At 36.8% G+C, this 27,877-nt stretch overlaps 1 protein-coding gene and 1 long non-coding RNA gene across 5 annotated transcripts in view; one reads left to right on the top strand and one right to left on the bottom strand.

Annotated features, from left to right (window-relative positions):
- Nucleotides 1-27,877, top strand: part of C6H7orf78 (chromosome 6 C7orf78 homolog) — a 78,418-nt gene continuing 50,541 nt past the window's right edge. For 3 of the 4 annotated variants that reach the window (XM_063708389.1, XM_063708388.1, XM_063708390.1), the window contains exon 1: nucleotides 12,367-12,556. The gene's annotated coding sequence lies outside the window, so the exon portion shown is untranslated. Of the gene's footprint in view, nucleotides 673-2,880; nucleotides 2,989-12,366; nucleotides 12,557-27,877 lie in introns of those variants that run through there. The other variant, XM_055392162.2, reaches the window with a different exon arrangement.
- Nucleotides 6,388-12,249, bottom strand: LOC109027684 (uncharacterized). Its single transcript, XR_002006709.3, has 5 exons — nucleotides 12,215-12,249; nucleotides 11,733-11,758; nucleotides 11,437-11,471; nucleotides 10,134-10,234; nucleotides 6,388-7,511 (listed from the first exon to the last, which is right to left on the bottom strand). It is a non-coding gene; the product is annotated as an uncharacterized lncRNA (long non-coding RNA).

Consider the following 27,877-nt stretch of genomic DNA (forward strand, 5'->3'; position numbering starts at 1 on the left):
CATGGAGCTTTTCATTTTCTACAAAGGTTTTCTCGAGACAGCATCAGTTAGATTTGAGACAAGGAAAAACACACTTTGATTAAGGTTTGGGGATTTCTCAAAGACAAAGAACAGAAGTCGATCTCATATTTTGCACAGTCCAAATTATCATACTAAAGCTAAAGAAGATAAACGGTGTTGATGTTTTAACTCATTGCTGATTAGTTTCTAGCTGCTACAAATCTTTCATTCTGAGAATATCTCGGGCCAGGTGCGGTGGCTCACGCCTGTAATCCCAACCCTTTGGAAGGCTGAGGCGGGAGGATCATGAGGTCAGCAGTTCGAGACCAGCCTGAACAACATGATGAAACCCTGTCTTTACTAAAAATACAAAAAAAAAAAAAAAAAATTAGCTGGTCGTGGTGGCGGGTGCATGTAGTCCCAGCGACTTGGGAGGCTGAGGCAGGAGAATTGCTTGAAACCAGAAGGCAGAGGTTGCAGTGAGCCGAGATTGTGCCACTGCACTCTAGCCTGGGCAATAAGAGCAAAACTCCGTCTCAGAAAAAAAAAAAAGAAAGAAAGAAATCTCCATGAGAGGACCAGAAATGGCAGCAGACATGTATTTCTCCAACAAATTGCTGTATGTTTCTCTTATTATTTTGAGTCTGGAGTGTCTCCTGAAGAAATACAAAGGTAAAGGTCGAACTTATGTTGGAATATGGCCACCTTGTATATGGAATGCATATTGAAAAATAGATATTGAAAATAAGCTCTGAAAAAGGGACGGATAACTATAAAAATACTTAAACACTGTATGTTTATTCAAACTTCTTGAAGCAATTTTTCAAATTGGGCTAAGTAATAGCAACCTTTCATGATTTTTAAAATGATTGTTCTTAGGTGTGTTCTGAACCATGATTTGAAGTTGTATTCTTTTTATATTTCAAAATACGAGATGGCTCAATTACGGAGGAAATGTGACTTAATATATCTAAAAAGTATTCATTTGTGTTTATGCAGATCAAAACATTTCTGCTTCTGTCATGTACTTTCTGATTAAATTTACATAAGTTACCTAACATCTTGACTAGTTTTCTATCTCTGCAACAGAGATAACTCTTCTTTCTACAAATAACAGAAAATTCAAAGAATCTAAATAAACTCTCTATAGTCATTATTTTAGTAGAAAATGTATTATTTAATTCTACCCTATTTGGTTATTTTCTTATAATGTCACAATTTGTATGTATAATGTATAACATATACATTTATATATTATGCTGTTACCATATATTCTGCTATCAGTCACTTTTTGTGATTACATGCATGCTGTCATGGCATGTCATACATCTGGAGGTGGGCTACAGTCTATTTCAGGTTGGAGGTGTAATAGAATAGAAAGCATGTTGTACTTTTATTAGTACAGCATTCTAAATACTTTTTTCTGATTCTTTGGACTAAAGCTTTCTACTTTTGTCTGCTTCTTTTATGTTACTTGGAATTTACTCAGTTGCAATAATTTTTTTTTAATTTAAATGCTCCTCCCCCAAATTTGCCTCTGTTCTATCATCTTAGGTAAATATCTGTCCTCTTCGATTAGCTCATAGCAACTAATTTATATTTTGCATCTTTGTGTGACTTTCAAAAGTATTGCATTCTTAATTTTTTCTTGGATGAAGCAGTCCAAAGGAATAATAAAGATGAATTTTTGAAACTAAGCTTTTCTCTACACCATCATTCACTAATTGCCTAAAATCCAAATTATAATTTGCACATAATAGGGCCTCTAAAGTTGAATTTCAGTAGATATTATGCTATCAGCTGGGTTGGAAGGAGTTGAGAATGGGCTTGACTCATAAGGAGATAGATCCAATAAATCACTAAATCATGAAATCCTCTTTTTTACCTCTCCTAGATGAGACATAGCTCATGAAAAGGTATCTCCACCGATTCAAGGTTTTAGCAGATGACTCCGAAAATGCTGACAATATCAAAATAAATTTTCATGTTTTTCTTCTACACATTTCTTTTGCCTAGAAGGAAATGTAACCCCAGAAAATTAAAGTGGCCTATACAAGTTCAGCCACTATTGACTTATATAATCTTGAATAAGTTACTTAACCTTTAAGATTCCAACATAGCTTTCTCTATTAAATAGGAATAGTTATGGTGTAATATAACTCCATTCCACCTAGCATTAAAATTTGTATGAGTCCTAGAAGTTATATAGTTCATGTAAAGTTCTATAGTTCATATGAGTCCTGTAAGTTCATATGAATTTTGTTGTATCTCATTTTCCACACACTATTCATTCAACAATATTTATTGAACATCTACTATTAGGTTTTATTTGCTCTTTGGTGCCTTAGTTCCGTAGCATCTTGGTGCAGTCTGATATGCTAACAATACAAGGTCAATATTTTATAGTTTCATCAGTTTATGAATAAACTCCTAGACAATGTATTAAATTTATGTTTTTCCTATTTCTGTATATAGGGAAGGAAAAGATTAAAGCCATTAAACTGATTTTTTCCATTGATTTTACATTTTTAAAACTATTTTGATGGAGCAAAGTATTTCAATCTAACATACGATAGCATTTTAGTCAATATTGTGGGCTCTGGATAGAGTCACATCACCTGTATTCAAATTTGTATTTGCACTCTCCTTCAGCTTCATTCTGTGTACTTCATTATGTTCTGCATATCAGATAATATTGTAATTTTGCGGTAAGAATTAAAAGATAGTAGTGTGTAGAATAATTTCTTGAACATTTTAAGAATAAAACTACTTTTCTAATATTACAGCAAATAAACTGATAAATTATTGTCAGATCAAAATGTAATTATCAAGTATCCATAATTTTTGTAATTTAATTTATACACCTACTTTTTTTTTCAGAGACTAACTTCATGAGTGCAATTTAACATATCTCTAAGAAGTATCCATTTGTGTATATGGAGATCAAAACATTTCTGCTTCTGTCATGTATTTTCTGATTAAATTTAGGTAAGTTACCTAACATCTCAAGACTAGTTTCCTATCTCTGCAACAGAGATAACTCTTTTTTCTACAAATAACAGAAAATTCAAAAAATTAAGTGAAATAATTTGGGGAATAATTTTGGCAGCTTGGAATATGAGCCTGATGATCACTGTATTTGGATTTTTCACCCACCTGATACTTAATGCTGTTATTCTAGAAACTTGGGAAGAGAAGTCAGGGATTAAATTTTACAAGTCTGTCTTTGAGATTGAAATCCATAGAGACAACCTATTAGAATACTGAAATAAACTCGAATAAAAGTAAGACTACACTGATCCTTTAGAAAAATGAAGATATGTTCACGGCCTTCAAAATGCAGTTTCTCCAGTGCCTGGCGTCTGATCTCAGCAAGGAGAGAGTAAACCAATGTGTGACCAGGGTGTCTTTTTAAACCATATAAACTCCTCAATTTATTTCCTGTGACCACATAATAACAACAAAACAGAATGTAAGTGAAATTTTGGGTTAGTTCTTTACAGAAGGCTAAAAAATATTTTGAGTGTTTTTCAAGGAATTAAACTAATCCAGCAGATTAATTTGGACCAATAAAGGATTCAGTCTTTAAAGCCAATTCTCTCTGCAAAACTTCAATAGCAAAGCCAGCGTAGCGGAAAAATTGCAAACAAAAGTATTTTCAACTGAAAATATGAAAACAGATTCAGTCTCCTTTAAGTGATCTATAAAGTACTTAGCCTCATCACTGGCATGTAGAACAAGTCAATGTACTTGTTTAAAATTTTTAAATACTTGTGCAGTTATAACCAATAAGAACCAAACAAGCAGCTCTCTAGCATGGGAAACACCAGGTCATAATATCAATATTTAAAGTATATTCTAATTTGCCAACTAATTTATGGACATTATCCCATCGTCTTAGAATCAGAAAACTCTGTTACCACATTTTTTAAAGAAAATACAAAAAAAAAACTCTACTGGAAGTATGCCAATTCTCAAGTATCATGTGAGCATTTAGAAGAATACATATTGATTGGAAGGTGACTAAGCTGAAATTTAGTTTAGTGAATTATAAATATTCAGTGCACCTGATAGATATTATTTTTCTTTGAAAAGAAATATGTTATTTTCATAAAACTTTCAAACATTGCTTAATTTGAAAACCATCTATCTTCATTTGGCCACTGCCTTTCCCAAATCTCTAACAAGACTATGAATTAGTAACTTCAAGACAGTATAACTCACCATTAAATTTTCTATATCTGAGAAAGAGCTCTTCATTAAAACTCTGCTTCCAAAATGAGATTCAATCATGGCAAATGCAAAACAGTCCACATATGACAGGAAAATCACAAATGCAAATACAAACTAACTAAATTGTAGCTTACTGTCAATTATACTTTTAGAATAGTTATTGGAAAAGTCAAGCTTTTTCTTCAATTAAATGATGTATATAGGGAGGCAAATGAGAGCCTGAATCCAGGATTTCAGAATGAAACAAGTTCTAGATAAATTCAAATCTCATTGCAGAATCATTTAGCCAACAGCCCATATGGCCAGCTGCACCTTTATGAATGTGACAAAGGCAGAGTGGTTTGAAACAGCTCAGCAAAAAAAAATATAAAGCCCTTGGACATTCAATGAGGATAAATTATAGCTTATAAATTATGTATTTATCTAAGAAGTGAAATTCAAAAAGAATTGCTTAAAAGTTATATTCGTAGCATATATGCATTCTGAGGTAGCTGTTGTAAGAAAGTGCAATTTTAACAATGAAATATTTCTTGTAAAGTATTATTTTCAGAGAAATTAATCTTAATTAAATCAATATGTGTGGAGGGGGTTTGGTTGGGTTTTTTTTTTGTTTTTTGTTTTGGCTCAGAAGAGTTTCCATATATTTGACTACCTTTTATTGCCCTAGTTTACCCTGGAAATTTGAAAGAAAAGACCATAGAAAAGGAATATCCAAATACTGGTTATTATGGTGAAGATATTTGCAATATAAAAGAATTCTCATTGTTGCACTAGAATAAGAAGTATTGGGGCATATTAAAATATCATTTTCATAATGGCTTGTAACAGTGTAGACAAAAAGCAAGGGACATCTGTCATGAAAAAGATTACCCCAATAGTCAGTATACATTTCAAGATTTTTAGTCACATTACATCATTATTAATAATTTGGCATGTATATATCATCTGGATGGTTATTGATATGCCATTGTTTCCCCTCATTTGCTCAAGTGTCTTTAACTCAGCAAGTTTATTTAATGAAACACATTCATAATAAAACATTAACGGAAACAGAATTTTTGAAAAACGGAAAACTGAGATTGATCGAACTTTTATTTTAACTAAGAAGCAGAATTCTGTATAGGTCTACAGTATTTGAAAACTCAGTAGATCCTTTTAAATGTAAACACTTAATATATATAACTAATCTCAGAGAGGTAACTTAGGACATTAAGTTATAAACTATGCAGATCGCACTTATTTTTCATTCACCTCATGGTCATGACACTGGTCTAGGGCTTGGATTGGAGCCGAAGTTTCTTCACCTGTATCTAGAAGCGGGAATGCCTTCAGGAGGCTAGAGGGCAGACAAATACTATTTGCTGGGCAAAGTCAGGGTTTATTAAGAAGAAAAGCCAAGACAAAAAACCACAGGCAAAATTGCTATGTAGGACATAAAACTAGAATTTTAGAAGAGATATGGATAGGACCAATATTGCTGCATTTTGGACAGCAGTGATGTGTAGAAGATGGGTGGGGAAGTAACGAAGCTGGCAGGAGAAAGTGACAGGTGGCATCGACATTTGCTTTCAATAGCTAGTGGACGTACATTTCATGGAAGACCCTGGGGGGGGTCTCTAAAAGCCATGATTGGTGTAAACAGTGGGTAGTAAGTCCAGTTCTTTCATTTTTGAAATTTTCCGTACTATCACAATCTTATATTTAGCCTTTTTTTGAAAATATTTCTATATAGAATGGTTATTTTCTTGCTGTGGTAAGCACAATATGAGGACAGATATTTAATAATATTAATAGCTAATATTTTTTGAGTGGTTAGTATCACCCAACCAGGAACTTAGCACTTTGAGCACCGTATCTTATTCTACAAAGTAGTGGTCTATTTACATTTTACTTCTGATGTAACTGAAGTTCAGCAAGGTTTTATTATTACCTGCTTGTAATCATAATAGAGGGATGATGCTCACTTTAACATGATCATTATGCCCTCTGCTGGTAGTTAATAGTTTTTACATCATCTACTTTTTGAAATGATGCTTGTAAACAAGAGCCCAGGACGATGTCATCATGTGAATTAATTATGCACTACTTTTATAACTCTGGTTTGCTATTCATAAGGTCAACATTGTATCAAGAAGGCCATGAAAACAGGATATATTTCAGGGGAAGGAAGATTTTTATTAAAAAGTTATATTCCAGGAACTGATTTTCAAGTCTGGAAAGGAAATTGCCTTTAGTAGGGATAGGATATGGGGAGGGGAAATTTTATTAAAGTGTCTTGAAATTATTACAAGTCAAACAGTGTGCCGGGGAAAGAGCTATCTTTGAGACTGGATATTTGTGGCGGTAATAGGAAATAAGTATCTGTCTTCAGGATGTAGCATTTAGCATTAGGAAAAAATAAAAGACAAAAACAAAACATCAATAACCAAAGCAAAACATACTTGCAATCAGATTTTTTTTTTTCAAAATTGAGCAAGAGTGAGAATGGAATGGTGCCAAGGGAGCAATTTTTCTCAGGATGTAATTGGAAGACCTAGCCATCATTCAAATCTTCAGATTTGCATTGCTCCAGTTTCATCTGAAGAGCACCAGATTCAAAAAGTAGTCTCTGATTTTCTTCCTTAGAGGAAAAGCTAGTGTAAGGCTCTACCCATGATACAGAAGCTGGCAGAAGTTGAGACTTCTCGGTGCTGTATGTTCCCATTTGCAAGATCATCTGGAGGAAGTATTCAGGACTATCTACAAGGAAAAGCTAAGACTTGTCTTACTTAGAAAACATGGCCTTGTCTTTTTCAGTTATTCTTCATATTATCATCATGTCAGCAGAATTCTTCACAGGGATCACAGTAAATGGATTTCTTATCATTGTTAACTGTAATGAATTGATCAAACATAGAAAGCTAATGCCAGTTCAAATCCTCTTAATGTGCATAGGGATGTCTAGATTTGGTCTGCAGATGGTGTTAATGGTACAAAGTATTTTCTCTGTGTTCTTTTCACTCCTTTACGTCAAAATAATTTATGGTGCAGCAATGATGTTCCTTTGGATGTTTTTTAGCTCTATCAGCCTATGCTTTGCCACCTGCCTTTCTGTATTTTACTGCCTCAAGATTTCAGGCTTCACTCAGTCCTGTTTTCTTTGGTTGAAATTCAGGATCCCAAAGTTAATACCTTGGCTGCTTCTGGGAAGCGTTCTGGCCTCTGTGAGCATTGCATCTGTGTGTATCGAGGTAGATTACGCTAAAAATGTGGAAGAGGATGCCCTCAGAAACACCACACTAAAAAAGAGTAAAACAAAGATAAAGAAAATTAGTGAAGTGCTTCTTGTCAACTTGGCATTAATATTTCCTCTAGCCATATTTGTGATGTGCACTTCTATGTTACTCATCTCTCTTTACAAGCACACTCATCGGATGCAACATGGATCTCATGGCTTTAGAAATGCCAACACAGAAGCCCATATAAATGCATTAAAAACAGTGATAACATTCTTTTGCTTCTTTATTTCTTATTTTGCTGCCTTCATGACAAATATGTCATTTAGTTTACCTTACAGAAGTCACCAGTTCTTTATGCTGAAGAACATAATGGCAGCATATCCCTCTGGCCACTCGGTTATAATAATCTTGAGTAATTCTAAGTTCCAACAATCATTTAGAAGAATTCTCTGCCTCAAAAAGAAACTATGAAGAAGAAGAACAATGTGAACTATTTCTTTCCTTGATTTAGATTCAATGGACTTACTTGGGTTTTGTATGCTGACTCTCCCTCTCTCTGGTAATTTTCTGCCAGTGTCTGACCCCCAGGAAAAGTGAGGCACTAATTTTGATGTCGGATGGGTGGGATATGTCTTTTTTTCACAACTTATATGCTTAAAACTACTGTGATGGTAATACATTTAAGTAACAATACTTGCACTGGAGTATAGTTACATTTTCGAAATAAAAAAAATACTAAGACTTCATTTGGCTGACCAAGGTAGTTCTTTTAATCTCTCTACCCAAGTCATTGGGAAGCACCTGCTTTAAACAAGAAAAAGTATCTTGATTTAGTTCAAGAATTGAAACAATAAAATAATTTGGTTTTAAGGACATTTAAGTATTTTTCAAAGAGATTCAAATTTTATGTTGAAACTGTCTGTCATAGCAATGTCCCCAGCAATACTGGTTATGGTCTTATATTGCTTTTGATTTCAGATTGGTAGATCATAAGATGCAAATTGAGTTGGCATGCATATGCATACATAAACACAATCCAAAGTCTCAAGTTTTTTACAAAACAGAAATGTTTTTCAACTCTCAGGAGTACTAAACTCACTCCCAGAGAGAATGTTGAGGAGGTTGCTGACAGCCAAATCCCAGTGAACAAATGTTCAACAACAGGTATCTTAACTTCTTTCCAACTAAGAATTTTGTCTGGAGTATGGCAGCATCAAATGCCTTGAAGCTCAAAAGTAAAACAGGTCTCTGTTTACTCTTGAAAGCTCTTGCTAGATTTGAATTGATTCTGCTCTTTAAGGATCTTGAATAGTCTTACTTTAGGAAAGAAAAATATGTTTTGCAGTATCTGACATCACTTAGGATATCTGTTTAAATCTACAAAATCCACGCTGGTGCGGTGGCTCATGCCTATAATCCCAGCACTTTGGGAGGCCGAGGTGGGTGGATAACTTGAGCCCAGGAGTTTGAAACCAGCCTGGGTCACATGGCAAAAAACCACCTCTACAAAAAAACACAAAAACTAGCCGGACATGGTGGCACATGCCTGTAATCCCAGCTACTTGGGGACTGAGGTGAGAGAATTGCTTGATCCCGGGAGGTTGGAGTGAGCCGAGATTGTGCTATTGCACTCTAGCCTGGGCGGCAGAGCAAGACCCTGTCAAATAAGTAAGTAAATAAATCTATAAAATCCTTATTGGCTTTTGAAGATAAAGGATATGTAGTATTTTAATTGAAAATAAATTGCTATTAAAGTAGATTAAAAGTTGCTGGGGTGAGGAAGAAAACTAAATATGTGTAGGAATGTGTGCAATGATTTGCTAACAGATAAAATAAAATTTAGAATCTGTATTAGCAATTCCCTGACTATACTCTGAGGGAGAGGTTCTCAAAGTTGACCAGACATTGGAATCCCCTGGAAGGCTTGTGAAAACACTGATTGCTGGGCCCTACCTCCAAAATTTCTGACTCAGCAGGTTTGAGATAGGGCCTAAGGATTAGCATTTCTTATGAGTTTCCAATGATACTCATGCTCTTGGTCTGGGGCCACTCTTTGAGAACCGATTTAGTCACTGTACTACAGAGATTAAGAACCTGGCCTCAGGCCAAACTGGATGGGTTTGCCTCTTGACCCAGCTGCTTATTAGATGTATAATCTTGGGCAAGCTGTTAGACTATCTTTCTCCATTTCTTCATCTGTAAAATGAGATAATAAAAGTAACTACTCCCAAAGATTGCTGTGAGATTTTGCTGGCAAGTATAAAATACCTAGAACAGTGCCTGGTCCACAGCAAAGATCAGTTAAGATGAAATATTGTTTTATGTCAAGAAAAATGTTCAATTGCCACTATTAGGAAGGCACGAAGATTATTTCTTAAACTTTTCTAGTGTTTGAAATTGGACAAATAAAACTGAAATTCTACATTAGTACTTGAGAAAAAGAGGTGAAGTCTACTTCAGTTTAGAATGGTAAATAGGGTTAGTATTGGATGAGTCATAAAAGAGAATAAATGAGCATTTTGGAATGCTGTAAAAGGCAACAGGCTAAATAAGGTAGTGAAACAGGAATTATAAACCACTGGAGGATGACAAATAGACTATAAGCATCTTAGGGTGGGAGTGGAGGAAGGGACCAAGAGGCTGAAAGGTGAGGTAAAAGTGAGGAGAGAAGGCAATATTGACCATTTTGCCTGGGTCCTTTGGAAAAGCTGCTGATGGTGGGATCCACACTGGTCTCAGCTGTGGTGCACTGTGGTGTACATGGTGCATGATGGATGCTTGACCTGGTAAGTAAATATGGAACAAGATAATTCCTTCTCTGAAGTATCACTCCCACTTAGTCAAGGGAGCATATTTTAATCTCTGTGACTTGAACATAGATAATTGAAGAAGGAGGTGTCTAACCATAATAAATTTAAGATGCTCCTTAGAAAAAAGGGAGAGAAAAAACACAAATTAACAAGCAAGCTCTGAACATCAGAAGTGCTGACACAGATAACCTCAGACTTGACAAGCAGCCAAATTTATTATAGGCACAATATGATAGCATCGTACATTATTAGGTGTATTTTACTCATGCATAGCCCTACTTTGTAAACAAATCTACTGTGAATTGACCTCTATTTCCCTACAGCAATAACTGATCATCTGTTTAGAAATACATATTCTAGAATTTATTGAGGTTCTGTGGTGCAATAAGCATGACTGTCCTAAAATGACATTGAGAGCTCACCTTTGGCTGCCTCAACACTGAGAAAATTAGAATCTGGGGCTGCTACCTCCTCCTAGCGGTAAGGCTGCTTTCAAACTCAACCTACCACTGAACTGTTAGCCCTTTCCCTTGAAAAAGAGGAATGCAGCTTCACACAGGTCCCCAGAGTCACCAGGTACCGATAGACAACTTTCCCAAACAACACCTCCACGCACAGTTGATATCCAAACTCAGTAAAGATGGTGCCCAGATAACCTGTTAGTCAGTCTGTTCTGCCCGTCTTCTCCCATTGATAAAATTGCTCTCAGGCTTGATCTGCGGTAAAGGAGAATGTCAAGAGGAGGAATTCTTACCACCCAAAATGTTCACCCAGCATGTGTCCAACAGACTGTCCTGGGCCTGGTCATTCATCCAGGGGATATTAAAAGGATTAGACCACACAAACACACTCATTTTTTTCCTCATCTTACGCTGTAAATTTGTTACTCATGAAAGTCTATTCCCTATCCCATACTGTGTGACATGTCAGATGGTGGCCACAAAGTGGCTGTTTTGCACAGCTCTTTCAAGGATTAAATTCAGGCATGTCTAATCTCCAATGTCCAGTCTTAAAGCACCTCACCTTCCCAATAGGTTTCCAAAGGGTGCCAGCTCATTTCCCACTGCCAGTCGTCTTATTGTGCTGATATGTAATTAATATGGCTTTATGAACCTGAATTTATGTAAATATGTTATTTCATTATCCTCTCACCTTTCTTAAGCTTCAATTCTTACCTAGTTGTGTTGGTTATTTCCAGTTTGGAAATCCCCTTTGAAAGAAAAAGAGACAAAATAGGAGTTAGACTGTTTAGCTACATTATGGCATTAGTTGATATTATTTATTCTTTCCAAGTAAAGAAAGTCTCTTGTTTTTATTTTCTTTTTCGGAACATTATTTAAAGCCTATTTTACTTCTTTTTTACCTTACAGAATATTTCAAGTTGCAATTATCTGTTATATGAAAAAATTATTACCACAGTAAATTTTAAGTTATTCCATTTATACAAACATATGTAATTTAAATAACTTACTTAAAAGCGTTCATGTTCCTTAATGCCTAGAAATACAGAAATCAGAGTGTTGAGGTTTTCATTTGCCACAACTTGCTGCGTTCCCAAATTTGTGGAGCTGAGAAACTCAAAAAAAAATTTTTTTTTTTTTGAGACGGAGTCTCGCTCTTTTGCCCAAGCCAGACTGCAGTGGCGTGATCTCGGCTCACTGCAAGCTCTGCCTCCCGGGTTCATGCCATTCTCTTGCCTCAGCCTCCAGAGTAGGTGCAACTACAGGTGCCCGCCACCACACCTGGCTAATTTTTTGTATTTTTAGTAGAGACGGGGTTTCACCATGTTAGCCAGGATGGTCTCGATCTCCCGACCTCGTGATCCGCCACCCTCGGCCTCCCAAAGTGCTGGCATTACAGGCGTAAGCCACCACGCCTGGCTGAGAAACTCAAAATTTCTAACTCTAAATTTCTAATTTGGAAATTCAGAAATATACATTCAGAATTACCTACCTGAGGAGAGTTTTGGATGCTTCTACATGTAATTGAAGTCAGTTGGCTACAAAATAATGTTTACATATCAGAAAATTCCAAGAATGCATTCATGAGAGCATTAAAGAAAATTCCAGAATGTTGCTTATGCTGTTCGTCCATCCAAACTCCTTTTCCTTCTTCTCCCCTTTTATTAAGTACTCTACTGTCATCAAGGGTTAGTAATGATCTCAGATGCTCTAAGAAATCTTTGGAGACATTCTCAAGCTTCAGAGACCTTCCTCTCACTAATTTCTCATGAGAGTAACCGTCAGGACAAATCACTTGGCATTTAGCACCTTATCTCGTGATGTATTCTTATAGGTTTGTATCTTTTCCAGCCAATTAGTTATAATTTACTTGAAATCTGGAGTCATAATCTATTTTTGTACCCCAAACAACTAATAACAGTGAACTAAACATAAGTAGGTATTTGTATATATGCTTTTGATAAAGAACCATATGTATCTCTATGCAAAAAACAATGAGGCATAAATCAGCATAAAGATAGGTTAATTCTATTTCCAAAACTATAAGAGATTTAGTCAATTCAACTTTACTGCCGTTTTCATTAGAAATAAAAACACCTTAAAATTGAACATCAGGGAAAATAATACAGAAAAAATTTTGGCTTCTTAGTTTATAAACTAGGACAAAATTATAAGTAATTTACTGCCACCTGGTGGCAAACTTTCACTTTAAATAAAATGAACAGTTAAAAGAAAGACTCCAGCCATTATGGATCTTTGTCTAGGAAATTTTATATTCCGTTAGAAAAATATTAGAAGAGAAGTTAATACCCAAGTCATAGGAGATTTTGGACCAAAGAAGAGTAAATAACTAGCCCAAATCAAATAAACTGTAAAGAAAAAAAATCAAAATTATTTATGGGGCGGGGGGAGGAGCCAAGATGGCCGAATAGGAACAGCTCCCGTCTACAGCTCCCAGCCTGAGCGACGCAGAAGACGGGTGATTTCTGCATTTCCATCTGAGGTACCGGGTTCATCTCACTAGGGAGTGCCAGACAGTGGGCGCAGGCCAGTGGGTGCGCGCACCATGCGGGAGCCGAAGCAGGGCGAGGCATTGCCTCACTCGGGAAGCACAAGGGGTCAGGGAGTTCCCTTTCCTAATCAAAGAAAGGGGTGACGGACGGCACCTGGAGAATCGGGTCACTCCCACCCGAATACTGCGCTTTTCCCACTGGCTTAAAAAACGGCGCCACACGAGATTATGATCTCGTGCTGTGCTGTGCTGCGATCTCAGCACAGCAGTCTGAGATCAAACTGCAAGGCGGCAGTGAGGCTGGGGGAGGGGCGCCCGCCATTGCCCAGGCTTGCTTAGGAAAACAAAGCAGCAGGGAAGCTCGAACTGGGTGGAGCCCACCACAGCTCAAGAAGGCCTGCCTGCCTCTGTAGGCTCCACCTCTGGGGGCAGGGCACAGACAAACAAAAAGACAGCAGTAACCTCTGCAGACTTAAATGTCCCTGTCTGACAGCTTTGAAGAGAGCAGTGGTTCTCCCAGTGGGCAGCTAGAGATCTGAGAACAGGCAGACTGCCTCCTCAAGTGGTTCCCTGACCCCTGACCCCCGAGCAGCCTAACTGGGAGGCACCCCCCAGCAGGGGCACACTGACACCTCACACTGCAGGATACTCCAACAGACCTGCAGCTGAGGGTCCTGTCTGTTAGAAGGAAAACTAACAAACAGAAAGGACATCCACACCAAAAACCCATCTGTACATCACCATCATCAAAGACCAAAAGCAGATAAAACCACAAAGATGGGGAAAAAACAGAACAGAAAAACTGGAAACTCTAAAAATCAGAGTGCCTCTCCTCCTCCAAAGGAACGCAGCTCCTCACCAGCAACGGAACAAAGCTGGATGGAGAATGACTTTGACGAGCTGAGAGAAGGCGGCTTTGGACGATCAAATTACTCTGAGCTACGGGTGGACATTCAAACCAAAGGCAAAGAAGTTGAAAACTTTGAAAAAACTTTAGAAGAATGTATAACTAGAATAACCAATACAGAGAAGTGCTTAAAGGAGCTGATGGAGCTGAAAACCAAGGCTCGAGAACTACGTGAAGAATGCAGAAGCCTCAGGAGCCGATGCAATCAACTGGAAGAAAGGGTGTCAGCAATGGAAGATGAAATGAATGAAATGAAGGGAGAAGGAAAGTTTAGAGAAAAAAGAATAAAAAGAAACGAGCAAAGCCTCCAAGAAATATGGGACTGTGTGAGAAGACCAAATCTACGTCTGATTGGTGTACCTGAAAGTGATGCGGAGAATGGAACCAAGTTGGAAAACACTCTGCAGGATATTATCCAGGAGAATTTCCCCAATCTAGCAAGGCAGGCCAATGTTCAGATTCAGGAAATACAGAGAACGCCACAAAGATACTCCTCGAGAAGAGCAACTCCAAGACACATAATTGTCAGATTCACCAAAGTTGAAATGAAGGAAAAAATGTTAAGGGCAGCCAGAGAGAAAGGTCGGGTTACCCTCAACGGGAAGCCCATCAGACTAACAGCGGATCTCTCGGCAGAAACCCTACAAGCCAGAAGAGAGTGGGGGCCAATATTCAACATTCTTAAAGAAAAGAATTTTCAACCCAGAATTTCATATCCAGCCAAACTAAGCTTCATAAGTGAAGGAGAAATAAAATACTTTACAGACAAGCAAATGCTGAGAGATTTTGTCACCACCAGGCCTGCCCTAAAAGAGCTCCTGAAGGAAGCGCTAAACATGGAAAGGAACAACCGGTACCAGCCACTGCAAAAATCATGCCAAAATGTAACGACCATCGAGACTAGGAAGAAACTGCATCAACTAACGAGCAAAATAACCAGCTAACATCACAATGACAGGATCAAATTCACACATAACACTATTAACTTTAAATGTAAATGGACTAAATGCTCCAATTAAAAGACACAGACTGGCAAATTGGATAAAGAGTCAAGACCCATCAGTGTGCTGTATTCAGCACACTCACGTGCAGAGACACACATAGGCTCAAAATAAAAGGATGGAGGAAGATCTACCAAGCAAATGGAAAACAAAAAAAGGCAGGGGTTGCAATCCTAGTCTCTGATAAAACAGACTTTAAACCAACAAAGATTAAAAGAGACAAAGAAGGCCATTATATAATGGTAAAGGGATCAATTCAACAAGAAGAGCTAACTATCCTAAATATATATGCACCCAATACAGGAGCACCCAGATTCATAAAGCAAGTCCTGAGTGACCTACAAAGAGACTTAGACTCCCACACATTAATAATGGGAGACTTTAACACCCCACTGTCAACATTAGACAGATCAACGAGACAGAAAGTCAACAAGGATACCCAGGAATTGAACTCAGCTCTGCACCAAGCAGATCTAATAGACATCTACAGAACTCTCCACCCCAAATCAACAGAATATACATTTTTTTCAGCACCACACCACACCTATTCCAAAATTGACCACATAGTTGGAAGTAAAGCTCTCCTCAACAAATGTAAAAGAACAGAAATTATAACAAACTGTCTCTCAGACCACAGTGCAATCAAACTAGAACTCAGGATTAAGAATCTCACTCAAAACCGCTCAATTACATGGAAACTGAACAACCTGCTCCTGAATTACTACTGGGTACATAACGAAATGAAGGCAGAAATAAAGATGTTCTTTGAAACCAGTGAGAACAAAGACACAACATACCAGAATCTCTGGGACACATTCAAAGCAGTGTGTAGAGGGAAATTTATAGCACTAAATGCCCACAAGAGAAAGCAGGAAAGATCCAAAATTGACACCCTAACATCACAATTAAAAGAACTGGAAAAGCAAGAGCAAACACATTCAAAAGCTAGCAGAAGGCAAGAAATAACTAAAATCAGAGCAGAACTGAAGGAAATAGAGACACAAAAAACCCTTCAAAAAATTAATGAATCCAGGAGCTTGTTTTTTGAAAGGATCAACAAAATTGATAGACCGCTAGCAAGACTAATAAAGAAAAAAAGAGAGAAGAATCAAATAGATGCAGTAAAAAATGATAAAGGGGATATCACCACCGATCCCACAGAAATACAAACTACCATCAGAGAATACTACAAACACCTCTACGCAAATAAACTAGAAAATCTAGAAGAAATGGATAAATTCCTTGACACATACACTCTCCCAAGACTAAACCAGGAAGAAGTCGAATCTCTGAATAGACCAATAACAGGATCTGAAATTGTGGCAATAATCAATAGCTTACCAACCAAAAAGAGTCCAGGACCAGATGGATTCACAGCCGAATTCTACCAGAGGTACAAGGAGGAATTGGTACCATTCCTTCTGAAACTATTCCAATCAATAGAAAAAGAGGGAATCCTCCCTAACTCATTTTATGAGGCCAGCATCATTCTGATACCAAAGCCTGGCAGAGACACAACCAAAAAAGAGAATTTTAGACCAATATCCTTGATGAGCATTGATGCAAAAATCCTCAATAAAATACTGGCAAACCGAATCCAGCAGCACATCAAAAAGCTTATCCACCATGATCAAGTGGGCTTCATCCCTGGGATGCAGGGCTGGTTCAATATACGCAAATCAATAAATGTAATCCAGTATATAAACAGAGCCAAAGACAAAAACCACATGATTATCTCAATAGATGCAGAAAAGGCCTTTGACAAAATTCAACAAACCTTCGTGCTAAAAACTCTCAATAAATTAGGTATTGATGGGACATATTTCAAAATAATAAGAGCTATCTATGACAAACCCACAGCCAATATCATACTGAATGGGCAAAAACTGGAAGCATTCCCTTTGAAAACTGGCACAAGACAGCAATGCCCTCTCTCACCACTCCTATTCAACATAGTATTGGAAGTTCTGGCCAGGGCAATTAGGCAGGAGAAGGAAATAAAGGGTATTCAATTAGGAAAAGAGGAGGTCAAATTGTCCCTGTTTGCAGATGACATGATTGTATATCTAGAAAACCCCATTGTCTCAGCCCAAAATCTCCTTAAGCTGATAAGCAACTTCAGCAAAGTCTCAGGATACAAAATCAATGTGCAAAAATCACAAGCTTTCCTATACACCAACAACAGACAAACAGAGAGCTAAATCATGAGTGAACTCCCATTCACAATTGCTTCAAAGAGAATAAAATACCTAGGAATCCAACTTACAAGGGATGTGAAGGACCTCTTCAAGGAGAACTACAAACCACTGCTCAAGGAGATAAAAGAGGATACAAAGACATGGAAGAACATTCCATGCTCATGGGTAGGAAGAATCAATATCGTGAAAATGGCCATACTGCCCAAGGTAATTTATAGATTCAATGCCATCCCCATCAAGCTACCAATGCCTTTCTTCACAGAATTGGAAAAAACTACTTTAAAGTTCATCTGGAACCAAAAAAGAGCCCACATCGCCAAGTCAATCCTAAGCCAAAAGAACAAAGCTGGAGGCATCATGCTACCTGACTTCAAACTATACTACAAGGCTACAGTAACCAAAACAGCATGGTACTGGTACCAAAACAGAGATATAGATCAATGGAACAGAACAGAGCCCTCAGAGATAACGCCGCATATCTACAACTATCTGATCTTTGACAAACCTGACAAAAACAAGCAATGGGGAAAGGATTCCCTATTTAATAAATGGTGCTGGGAAAACTGGCTAGCCATATGTAGAAAGCTGAAACTGGATCCCTTCCTTACACCTTATACAAAAATCAATTCAAGATGGATTAAAGACTTAAACGTTAGACCTAAAACCATAAAAACCCTAGAAGAAAACCTAGGCATTACCATTCAGGACATAGGCATGGGCAAGGACTTTATGTCTAAAACACCAAAAGCAATGGCAACAAAAGCCAAAATTGACAAATGGCATCTAATTAAACTAAAGAGCTTCTGCACAGCAAAAGAAACTACCATCAGAGTGAACAGGCAACCTACAAAATGGGAGAAAATTTTCGCAACCTATTCATCTGACAAAGGGCTAATATCCAGAATCTACAATGAACTCAAACAAATTTACAAGAAAAAAACAAACAATCCCATCAAAAAGTGGGTGAAGGACATGAACAGATACTTCTCAAAAGAAGACATTCATGCAGCCAAAAAACACATGAAAAAATGCTCACCATCACTGGCCATCAGAGAAATGCAAATCAAAACCACAATGAGATACCATCTCACACCAGTTAGAATGGCAATCATTAAAAAGTCAGGAAACAACAGGTGCTGGAGAGGATGTGGAGAAATAGGAACACTTTTACATTGTTGGTGGGACTGTAAACTAGTTCAACCATAGTGGAAGTCAGTGTGGCGATTCCTCAGGGATCTAGAACTGGAAATACCATTTGACCCAGCCATCCCATTACTGGGTATATACCCAAAGGACTATAAATCATGCTGCTATAAAGACACATGCACACGTATGTTTATTGCGGCATTATTCACAATAGCAAAGACTTGGAACCAACCCAAATGTCCAACAATGATAGACTGGATTAAGAAAATGTGGCACATATACACCATGGAATACTATGCAGCCATAAAAAATGATGAGTTCATGTCCTTTGTAGGGACATGGATGAAATTGGAAATCATCATTCTCAGTAAACTATCGCGAACAAAAAACCAAACACCACATATTCTCACTCATAGGTGGGAATTGAACAATGAGATCACATGGACACAGGAAGGAGAACATCACACCCTGGGGACTGTTGTGGGGTGGTGGGAGGGGGAAGGGATAGCATTGGGAGATACACCTAATGCTAGATGACGAGTTAGTGGGTGCAGCACACCAGCATGGCACATGTATACATATGTAACTAACATGCACAATGTGCACATGTACCCTAAAACTTAAAGTATAATAATAAAAAATAAATAAATAAATAAATAAATAAATAAAAGAAGGAAACACAAAAGAAAAAAAATTATTTATGGGATTTATGAGATAATTGGAAACTTGAATTGTGGATATTCAATAATACTAATGAATTGATGTTCACTTTTTAGATGTCATAATGGTGCTTATGTTTTAAAAATAAAAGTGTTCTTATCTTTTGGGGGTAACATTCTGATATAATTACCGATAAAATATTATGATGCTTCAAAACAATATGGGAAGGGGAAAAAGTTGGAGATATATTTGAGGCAAGTGTGTGAAATAAGATTAGCCATAAAAGGTAATTTTTTAAACTGGATGATGGTTACATGGGGGATTCATTACACAATGTCTACTTTTGTATGTATTTGAAGTTTTCTTTCTTTTTTTTTTTAATTATACTTTAAGTTTTAGGGTACATGTGCACAGCGTGCAGGTTTGTTACACATGTATACATGTGCCATGTTGGTGTGCTGCACCCATTATATTTGAAGTTTTCTATTTTAAAAAGTTTTTTTAACTTACCAAGAAATATGTATCTATTGAGTGTAGGGTTTGATTAATAAAAAGAAGGAATTTTCCACATAAATTATGTAGCAGAGGCTGAGTGTAGTAGCTCACACCTGTAATCCCATCAATTTGGGAGGCTGAGGTGGGAGGATTGCTTGAAGCTAGGTGTTTGAGACCAGCCTAGGTGAGAGAGCATGACTGTGTTTCTGAAAAAAAGAAAATTAAAATCTGTAGGTTGAGCCATAGATTAGAAAGAACTTGTAATCTTTATTTGTTTTAAAAAATGTCCTTTGAAGAAATTAAGTCAACCGTCTTAAGCCCAACGTGAAAACTGCCTCTCAGAATCATATATCACATGTCAAACTCATATCACTTTATAAAGCAGATTACTAAACAATTACAAAAGGTGAGTTCTCAAGACTTAGTAAAACTGAATTGGAGTTCAATTATTCATATGCTCTCTTTCTGTGTATTTACTGAGTATTGAGCTTGTTGTTGTGCTGATTTTCAGCCTTTGGAAATAAAAGCATGAGAGTTATTGCTTTGTTGCTAGGTTTTAGGCAACAACCAGAGGCCCTAGTTTTACTTTTCTTTTTCTACTCTGACTTGAGTCTGGTAGAAAATTAATTCGGTTTCTTAGCAACCCAGATGAGCAAAACTTAAATATACTTTGGCTTCTTTTGTAAAGCAAAGGATAATGTTAAACTGTTAGTCTCTCTTGGCTTTACAGAAAAGATTTGCTGAGATATATTACTCTAAAACTTTTATGAAAAGCTATCTTTCAAATGGTAAGTGAAGTAACTGGTTTTCTAATGAATGCTCCTGCCTTTTGTTTTTATTTTGAATTCTTCTTGTTTGTCAAACTGACTAGCTCTTTGGAGCCTATATGTTTTATATGTTAAGGTATATAAGATGAATTCACTTATGAGAAAAGCAATTCATTTATCCATGATATAATAAATAAATAAGAAATTATGAAAAGTATATTAAGAAAGAGAAAGCCCTGCTAAAAGACAGTGTTGAATTTCCCTTTATACAAGTTTACAAATGTGCATGAATACGTGGTCTAAAAAGTTTACTGTGATCACAATAGCAGATTATACTATATTTTTTTATATTGACAACTTATTAAGGTATCAAGTGTATCTGTATCTATTTTTTTACCTATCTACCTCCCAAATTTAATGTTATAAAATTCAACTCATATATCTAAGCAAAGGAACTTTAAATTTGCATACCTTTACTAACTAAAGAAATGTATTCCTTTTTTTATTAGCAAATTTAAAAGCAGATAACAAAAATATTTAGTGACTTTCCTGGAGAAAATACTTGAGGAAGAAATTCAAAAGAATGTTTTTTGTATTGTCACTATTATGGTGAAGTTTTTCTTTATTTAGAAAAAAATATGATTAGATGTTTGGGTTTTACATACAGTTTTCAAAAGGTGAATATAATTTTCACAATTTGGCAAACTTAGTTATTATGACTGAAATATATAAAATTTGCATTTTTGTAAGGTTGAAAATGGTTGAATAACAATTTCACACAGCTCAATCTAAAACATGCATAGAGTTTGTAGAGATAGAAATCCTTGTCTTAATTATTTTGTAATCTAATTAGGAGTTGACATAAATAAATTATCCAGGTACAAGTTAAAATGAAGATTTGAACTCCATTGTTGTATTCAGAAAAAGAAAATATAAATCCTGATACAGAGATTTGAAAATGCTTTAATTGGAGGCAGCATTTAAACTGATCCTTGAGGTATAAATATATTATCTTAGGTGGAGAATAACTCTACTTATTGAATGCAGATAAAGCCATTCTTTTATTTTCAGTGCAACATCTTGGACAACCTATAGCTTTTATAAAAGCAACATTTACTATTAAATCTTTAAATGAGAATATTACTAATTTATTTTTTCCTTAATTTCTCAGTCATATATTTCATAGTTTTGTATTTGTCTAATCTTTAGTTTTTTCCATGTAAAAGGAAAACTATGGTGCACTATTCCATTATTGTCTTCAATTATTCAACTAGTCCTCCAGTTGATTATTTCTGCCTGGGAACTACAAAGATATATGTGATTCTGTGACTTATATACAATAGAAGCTTAATTTTACATACATATTATTCAAAAGGATAATATGTAATAATAAATTCATAATATAAGGACAAAATAAGGTATCATAGAGAAGTGAAACAAATTTATTCTCTTTTAAAATGTGGCATAGTACACTGAGGCCTTGAATGTATTTGCTTCACTTCAGAATACAATGCAACAAGCTCAGAAACAGAGATTACTATCAAAACCACAATGAGATATCATCTCACACCAGTTAGAATGGCGATCATTAAAAAGTCAGGAAACAACAGTTGCTGGAGAGGTTGTGGAAAAATAGGAATGCTTTTACACTGTTGGTGGGACTGTTAACTAGTTCAACCATTATGGAAGTCAGTGTGGCGATTCCTCAGGGATCTAGAACTAGAAATACCATTTGACCCAGGCATCCCATTACTGGGTATATACCCAAAAGACTATAAATCAGGCTGCTATAAAGACACATGCACATGTATGTTTCTTGCAGCATTATTCACAATAGCAAAGACTTGGAACAAACCCAAATGTCCATCAGTGATAGACTGGATTAAGAAAATGTGGCACATATACACCATGGAATACTATGCAGCCATAAAAAATGATGAGTTCATGTCCTTTGTAGGGACATGGATGAAGCTGTAAACCATCATTCTCAGCAAACTATCACAAGGACAGAAAACCAATCACTGCATGTTCTCACTCATACGTGGGAGTTCAACAATGAGAACACATGGACACAGGGTGGGGAACATCACACACTGGGGCCTGTCATGGGGTGGGAGGCTGGGAGAGGGATAGCATTAGGAGAAATACCTAATGTAAATGTCGAGTTGATAGGTACAGCAAACCAACATGGCACATGTATACGTATGTAACAAACCTGCACATTGTGCACATGTACCCTAGAACTTAAAGTATAAAATAAAAAGGGACGGAGATGACTACTGCACTGAAAAAATACAGCAATTCCAAGTTTGTCAGGTTATCGTAGAGAAGTCTACAGTGTTGTATAACAAGTTTAAGAACATGTTTTTGGTTGGTGAAGGAGATTCCACAGTCACATGAGGTGCTGAATAAATCTCTTGCTGAACAAAGACAACATGAGGAAGCAAATAAAACCAAAGATTAAGGGCCAAACAAAAAGCTAGAAAAGGGCCGGGCGCAGTGTCACCCTGTAATCCCAGCACTTTGGGAGGCCAAAACGGGCGGATCAGGAGGTCAAGAGATCGAGATCATCCTGGCCAACATGGTGAAACCCTGTCTCTACTAAAAATACAAAAAAAAAAAATAGCTAGGCATGGTGGCAGACACCTGTAGTCCCAGCTACTTGGGAGTCTGAGGCAAGAGAAATCACTTGAACCCAGGAGGTGGAGGTTGCAGTGAGCCAAGATCGTGCCACTGCACTCCAGCCTGGTGACAGAATGAGACTCCACCAAAAAAAAAAAAAGGCTAGAAAAGGAATGGATACAAGCCAGTAATTAACCACAACACAATGGAGAGAGCAATGAAGAAAGCAGACAGCCATGAGGCCAGCACTAAGAAAAAGCCATCCACTGATGAGAGAGACGGAAATATCTCTGATGGATTCTACATTAGATAGCAAGGTTGACATACCTGGAATGTAGAGAGCATTTGAGAAGTTTGTAAAGTTTTCATTTGACATATTTAGACTGCTGAAAGTTTTAAAATTTTTATAAGCATAGGTTTTGATGTTGAAAACTTGTTTTTAGGGAGAAAATCCCTATATCTTTGTCTAAAGGTAATTAAACAGTATCACTAACTGTTCCTGTGCAGTAATAACAGCCTCATTATATAGTAAATGTGGGGCAAAATCCATTTGGAAAATGTTAAGCTGCATTTCCAGACAGGCTTGTAGTGTATTTTTAATTAGTGCATGTATGTTATGTGTAATTGCTAGTAGAACAAAGTTATGTTTTTAAAACTGTTACTTGTAGAAACCTTTCCAGTTTTCCCAAATACCGTGGGTTTTGTGCATAGTTTATACAAATCTTTAATTTACCAGACTGTCTTTTCAGTTTGTGGGTTTTGTGGAAGTTAAGCATTTTTATGTTAGACAAAATGTTACAAAAAGTACTCACTCTCTTCTTTTATCAAAAGTTAATTTTAATCTCAGTCTACATCGTGCTACGTTCTCCGGCTTCTTTGAAATAATGTGTGGTCTGTAAGACTTTTTGTATGACAACTATTAAAAGATAACCAACTGACATGAACTGACTGAGAATTCTAAGTATAAAACTCATGTTAATTTTTGAGGGTCATTTAGTTTTGTGACAGGGCATTCAGTAAAGTCTTGTGACTTCCCTGCAGACAACAGGCTGAGTATATATAGGAATGAATCTGGCTTTAGGGCTCAGTCATTTGAGATCTTTTATAGGCAGCCACAAGTAACTAAAACTGAAAACAAAATATGCTTATTTTTGAGAAATGGCTCAAGTTTCTAAGTTTTTTTTTAAAAGTTGTACTCATTAAGGAAGTCACTAGATAGCATTTCATTGGAAAAAAAATCAGTCCATGATGCTTATGTGGTAAATATGAGAAAATGCTATGTAAGGAAACTAACCTATTTGAAAACATGGTTATATTAGAAGAAAAGTTTTATTTTCATTTCTATATCATACACATGGAAGAATTGCAAAAATACAAACATGAGTTGCTCCAATGTACTTTGATAGTTTGTATATTGGCATGTATGGACTAAATCAGGGTGAAACCAATGTTAACACAAAATTTAAGGGTATGTTAACTAAAGCAGGGGCCTCCAACCCAAACCAGGCCACACAACAGGAGGTGAACAGAGGGCCAGAGAGCAAAGCTTCATCTGTATTTACAGCCACTCCCCATTGTTTACATTACCATCTGAGCTCTGCCTCCTGTCAGATCAGTGGTGGCATTAGAGTCTTATAGGAGCGTGAACCCTATTGTGAACTACACATGTGCTCCTTATGAGAATCAAATGCCTGATGATCTGTCACTGTCTCCCATCACCCCCAGATGGGACAGTCTGGTTGAAGGAAAACAAGCTCAAGGCTCCCACCAATTCTACATTATGGTGACTTGTATAATTATTTCATTATACATTGCAATGTAATAATAATAGAAATAAAGTGCACAGTAAGTGTAATGCATTTGAATCATTCTGAAACCATCTCCCCATCCTTCCTCAGTCTGTGGAAAAGTTGTCTCCCACAAGATCACTCCCTGGTGCCAAAAGGATTGGGGACTGCTGAACTAAAGGATGGTATTTCTAAGATATTTTGAATATTAGGTCATTTAATACTTTTCAATATGTAGGATATTTACCATGTTTTGAAACTATATGAATGTGGGAAAATGACTTAAGACTAATGTTTAGGTGTGACATTGTATGGCTTGACCCTCTAGGATAATTGTTTTTCTCTACAGATTAGAATTTTTGAATTATTTCAGTAATTAGGTTTTTGCTTTGGAAAGATCTTACGATACAACTAGGAATTACTGCTTTGAGAGAACCTGTGTATGTACTGGTCATTATCCATTTGGTCCTTAATACAATTTTAACTTGTACAGATTTATTCTAATTAACCCTTAAGGGTCAACGTGTAAGCTTGTTTCAATTAAATATACTAAATATCGTTGCTAAGTATAGTCAACCTAATCTGCTATGAAACATTAGAATTTATTTCTTCCATCCTACTGTATGTTTTTACCCATTAACCAATTTATTCTCATAACCCCCTCTCACCCACCCACTCTTCCCAGTCTCTGATATTCATCATTCTATTCTCTATGTCCATGTGATCAAGGTTTTTAACTCCCACATATGAGTGAGAACATGCAGTGTTTGCCTTTCTGTGGCCGGCTTATTTTGCTTAACATAATGACTTCTATCTCCATCCATGTTACTGCAAAAGATCAGGATTTCAGCCAGGTGCAGTGGCTCATGTCTGTAATCCCAGTACTTTGGGAGGCCGAGGCGGGTGGATCACCTGAGGTCAGGACAAAAATTAGCCAGGTGTGTTGGTGGCTGCCTGTAATCCCAGCTACTTCGGAGGCTGAGGCATGAGAATCACTTGAACCCAGGAGGCAGAGGTTGCAGTGAGCTGAGACCACGCCATTGCACTCCAGCCTGGGCAACAAGGCTAAAACTCCATCTCAAGAAAAAAAAAAAAAAAGACAGAATTTCATTCTTTATTTTATGGTTGACTGGTATTCTTTTATGTGTATATATACTTTTTTTTTAATCCAGTATTCAATTGGTGGATACAGCTTGATTTTATATCTTTGCTAATTTTGGGGGGGTTTTCTTGAGACAGGATCCTACTCTGTCACCCAGGCTGGATCACGATCCAGCAGTGGCAGGATTATGGCTCGCTGCAGCCCTAAACTCCCCAGAGTCAGGAGATCTTCCTACCTCAGCCTCCCAAGTAGCTGGGATGACAGGCACATGCCACCATGCCTGGCTAATTTCTGTACTTTTAGAAGAGACAGGGTCTCACCATGTTGCCCAGGATTGTCTCAAACTTCTTTTCCTTTGAAAAAATATTCCACAGTGGGATTTCTGGATATTATGGTAGTTCTGTTTTTACTTTTTTGAGAAATCTCCATACTGTAGCGATTGTACTAATTTACATTCTCACCAACAGTGTATACATAGTTTCCTTTTTTCTATACTGTTGCCAGCATATGTTATTTTTTGTCCTGGATAATAGCCATTCTAACTGTGGTGGTTTTGATTTGCATTTCTATGTGATTAGTGATTTAGAGCAATTTTTCATATATCTGTTGGTCTTTTGTATGCCTTCTTTTGAGAACTGTTTATTCTTGTACTTTGTCCACTTTTTAATAGGATTGTTTGGGGGTTTTGCTGTTGAGTTGTTTAAGTTCCTTGTATATGTTGGATATTAGCTCTCTGTTGGATGATTAGTTTGCACATATTCTCTTCTATTCTGTAGATTATCCCATCACTCTTGTTTATTTTGCTGTGCAGAGCCTTTTAGATGAACATAGTCCCATTTGTCTATTTTTGTTTTTGTTGGTTATGCTTTTGAGGTTTTAGCCATAAAATCTTTGCCTAAACCTATGTCCTGAGGAGCTTTCCCTGTGTTTTTTGTAGTAGTTTTATAATTTCAGGTTTTATGTTAAAGTCTTTAATCCATCTGGAGTTGATTTTTGCATATGGTGAGAAATAGGGTTCCAGTTTCATTCTCCTGCCTGTGGTTATCCAGTTTTCCAATTGTGTATTGAAGAGGGTTTTTGTTCCCCAACGTAGGTTCTTGGTGGCTTTGAGGAATATAAGTTAGCTGTAAATATGTGGATTTATTTCCGGATTCTCTATTCTGTACCTGTGGTATATGCATCAATTTTTATACCAATACCATGCTGTTTTGATTACTCTAGATTTGTAATATGTTTTGAAGATAGGTAGTGTGATGTTTACAACTTTGTCCTTTTTGCTTAGTATTACTTTGGCAATTTGGGATCTTTTATGGTTATAAAAAATTGTTTTTCTATTTCTGTGAAAAATGTCATTGGTATTATGCTAGGGATTCCATTGACTTTGTAGATTGCTTTGGCTAGTGTGGTCATCTGAATAATATTGATTCTTCTAATCCATAAGCATGGGATGTTTTTCCATTTGTGTCATCTACAATTTCTTTCATCAGTATTTTGTAGCTTTCCTTATAGAGATCTTTCACCTCCTTAGCTCAATTTATTCTTAGGTATTTCTTTGTAGCTATAGAAAATAAAATTGCCTTCTTGATTGCTTTTTTGGCTATTTCATTATTGGTGTATAGAAACACTACTAATTTTGTATGTTTATTTTGTATCTTGCAACTGAATTTGTTTTTTTTTGGGTTTTTGTTTTTTGTTTTTTGTTTTTGAGATGGAGTCTCGTTCCATCACCCAGGCTGGAGTGCAGTGGCACGATCTCGGCTCACTGCAAGCTCCACCTCCCGGGTTCACACCATTCTCCTGCCTCAGCCTCCCGAGTAGCTGGGACTACAGGCGCCCGCCACCACGCCCAGCTAATTTTGTTTTTTTTTTTTTTTTGGTATTTTTAGTAGAAATGGGGTTTCACCGTGTTAGCCAGGATGGTCTCAATCTCCTGACCTCGTGATCTGCCCGCCTCGGCC

Source organism: Gorilla gorilla, chromosome 6 (genome assembly GCF_029281585.2).
Source record: "Gorilla gorilla gorilla isolate KB3781 chromosome 6, NHGRI_mGorGor1-v2.1_pri, whole genome shotgun sequence".
Taxonomy (NCBI): domain Eukaryota; kingdom Metazoa; phylum Chordata; class Mammalia; order Primates; family Hominidae; genus Gorilla; species Gorilla gorilla.